A 3,457-nucleotide genomic window follows, 5' to 3' on the forward strand; every position below is an offset into this window, starting at 1 on the left:
CTGGCACGAGCAGTACCCGGTGGCCCGCGGCGAGCGGCAGTCCCCGGTGGAGATCCGCAGCGAGGAAGCGCCGCACGACCCCACGCTGCCGCCCTGGTTCGCCAGCTACGACCCGGGCGCGGCCAAGAGCATCCTCAACAACGGCCGCACCTGCCGCGTGGTCTTCGACGACACCTTCGACCGCTCAGGTCGGCCGGGGCCGGGGCATAAATCGCCCGTATCGGTGCGGGGAGGGGGGTTGTGACTGCTGGGAGGGTGCAGGCCGCTACTACACGCTACATCTATCCCACAATGCACTAGGCCCTTGCGCCTCTAAGTGAGAGGGGCCACGTCCTTTGCAGGTGGCGACCTAGCAAGTGGCGCAGCCATCTCTGCTCTGTAGGCATCACTGGGCTAGGGTGACCCTAGCTGTAAGAGCCAGCCTGCTGCAGAGTGGGGCTCTAGTTCTTTCTGTCCAAAAATACTTACCTGGCAGGGGAAATGCCATGAATCTGGGTCCAAAAAGGCAGTCTTCCTTTATCCCCTTGGGGATAACCTCTTCCTTCTGGTGTGGTTTAGTACCTGTTGAGGTGTTTAGGCTTAATGTCCATTTCATGGAAATGGGAAGCTTCTGCCTAGCTTGTTCCTTGCCTCATATGGCTGAAGGCAGGAGAAACTTGGGGGCATCCAAACTCCAAGCTTGGCCCTCCGAAAGACTCTAGAAATATCTGAAGACCCTGGTGGGGGTGGAGGATGTTTGCCAGTTGTAGGGCCACTTACAGTTCAGGACTGACTTAGAGATTTGGACTTAATTTGACTTGAAACACAAAACATTTCTTATTTTTCGTTGGTTTTTTAAGTTAGTGCTGGAAACTGACCACTCCATAGCTGATCTCTATCCAACTTGAATTTGAATGTGTAGAAGGGCCCATATGGCACCCACACCCTGCTTTCTTATGCTTGAAGAAGGCCACACTTTTCAGGCTTTGTAGGAGACAAGTGACTCTCACCTAAAGGACCTTGAGATGTCATGGGAAGGCCTTTATGGGGGCAAAGCTTTGCTCATTCCTGCAAATGGCAATCCAGCCTGTCTCATCCAAATGGACCATGGAGCAGTGTCTCAGTAGTCCTCGCCCAAGTCTCTGTGGGACCTCTTCAGGTAAACAGTCCAAGGCAGCTCTGTGCAGAGGTACCTGAGTGAATTGCTTAGCTGCCTTGTCATATGACTGTTGATTTTATTGCCTTTTGGCTTGGAAGCTACCATGTGGTGCAGTAACTTGGGTATCTCCTGATGTCACTGCCTTAAACTTTCTGCATACTTTCCAGTTCAGAAGGGTTTCCTCTTTCCTCTCCTCCTAGCTTTTAGCTCTGTCCTGGCCAGCTAGTCTGACTCCAAGCCATATGTAAAAGGCTTGTATCAAGTTGGAATCACTTGCTGCTGCTTTTTTTTTTTTCTTCCTTGGTGGGAGTCTGGCAGTAGCATTGGTAGATCACTTAAGCTGGCTGCTAGAAAACCTCTCTTTTGTCCAAGTTCACTGGCAGAACTTATTTGTCTGATAGTTCAACAGCAGAGAGAAGTTTTAAAATATGGTGAAGCTTTACGTTGTTTTTCTGAAACAGCCCAACATCTCCCCTCCTAGATTTTGTAGGTTACAAGCAGGATAGAAAACTGAAATAATTGTCCAGTCTTAATTAAGCCCACTGACTAGCTCATTTCCACATTCAGTTGGATCATTTCCAGTGTAGTTATGATATCCTACTGGAGCTAACTTTTTTTTTTTTTTTTTTTTAAATTCTTCAATTCCTTGCTTCAGTTAATCTCTAATAGAAATTTTCTATTTGGATGATACTTCACTTCCACCACTGTAAAGAAAAACCTAGTTTGTGGCAATCAGGTGGTTGATTGCTGTGTATTGATGTCTTTCTATTACAGATTGGGAGTGGCAGAGCCTGGATTCTCAATCAGTGCAGGTATTTTGTAATCATCACTAGCAAAGGTTCCACCTCCACATGCAAGTTATCAGTCAGTTTTTTAGGAAACTCTGGGTGCTACTTGCTGTATGCTTGTTGTTTTAATTCGTTCTTGCTGCTTGAGTTCAGTGAGCACCTTTTTATTTGCTCCTTGGTTCAGAAGGTAGGCTGTTCTCCTTGGAAGCTGGAACTCATGCCTGACAACAGTGTAACCACTTGATCTGAGCAGCTAGCAAAAATGTGAGGCTTCCTTAATTGTTAAAAGAAATTGATAATCAGATCTTCAATGTAATTCTGTTTGTTCACAAGCATGTGCAAGGTCCTACTTTGCTTTTTTTTAAAGCAACATGGGGGTTTGAAGAGACCTCAAAGGTCATCTGGCTCAACCCCCTGCTAAAATATCCTTGACCAGTGCATATCCAACCAAGAAAATGTTTCAACCTTTCTTCAACAAAGAAGGAATTGACAAATGTGAAACTGCTGCTTTTTTAACTTGCTTTGAGATACTTTTTTTTTTCTTTGGGACCATATTACATGGCTTGTTCAGGCTTTCTCTGCCATCTTACTGCTTCTCTGAGACAGGACAATATTGACTCAAAGACCATTCTTCCAGAGCATTCAAATATTTGACCTGTTTCATGTTTGGAGATCTGATGTTTTGCTTACATATTTGCATAAAAGCTTTATGGAAATGTACAACTCTATTACATGTAGAGCAATACCCAACAAGTTCCAACTTTATAACCATATCCAAAAAGTATAGTCGTCCTTTTTATAAAGGAAAACAGCTCTATAGATGGTACTAATCTTGCAGTCCTTATTAGGCAAGGCTTGATGTAGAGCCTGCCCCTCCCCCAGTAAAGTTTATGCATTTACACCTAAAATATTTGTGGTTAAAGGAAACCTCAAATATCAAAGGAAAGGGCTGATAAACTGTTTGAGATTTGTTAAAGAAACTTTGTACTATCAGTATTGCTAGTCTAATCACCCAAAAACCTTGTTGGAACGGCGCACATTAAGAGAGACATTACATACTCGACAAAGACTATGCGTGTAGACAGTCTTACCTTTTTAAGAGACATTACATACTTATTTATATTTATACTTGAGAGAGCCCAGTATTAGAGGCTTTTAGCTTCAGTTTCCTTTATGACTGAAATTTTGCAGTGATACTGTGGGTTGTTCAACCTTGAAATTTAATGACCAAACTCTCTGAAACTACTTCATTATCTAGTTAAAACAGAAAAAATGGAAAATGTTGCAGCACTGTTCTAATGAAATACTTCATAACTTCCACACTTTCAAAGCTGTGTTTTTAATTTTGTGCACAGTTATACATATAGACTGGCAACAGCAGCTGGCCTTTCAATACTTTCTTCATGCTAAGAATTTTCAAGACCGAAGGAATTTTGATTCATTTTCCTTTTTTTAATTAAACTTACTTCCTAGGTACTACTTGGTTTGCTTACCATTGCTTGCTAATATGTTGCATGCCCCCCCCCCCCCC

General features: G+C 43.4%; 1 protein-coding gene across 1 annotated transcript in view; it reads left to right on the forward strand.

Annotated features, from left to right (window-relative positions):
- The window catches only part of LOC109304999 (carbonic anhydrase 3-like), a 93,240-nt gene that overhangs the window by 73,975 nt on the left and 15,808 nt on the right, over window positions 1–3,457 (forward strand). The window lies entirely within an intron of this gene.

This window comes from Gavialis gangeticus, unplaced genomic scaffold (assembly GCF_001723915.1).
Source record: "Gavialis gangeticus isolate Ggan-Ray unplaced genomic scaffold, GavGan_comp1, whole genome shotgun sequence".
Lineage (NCBI taxonomy): Eukaryota > Metazoa > Chordata > Crocodylia > Gavialidae > Gavialis > Gavialis gangeticus.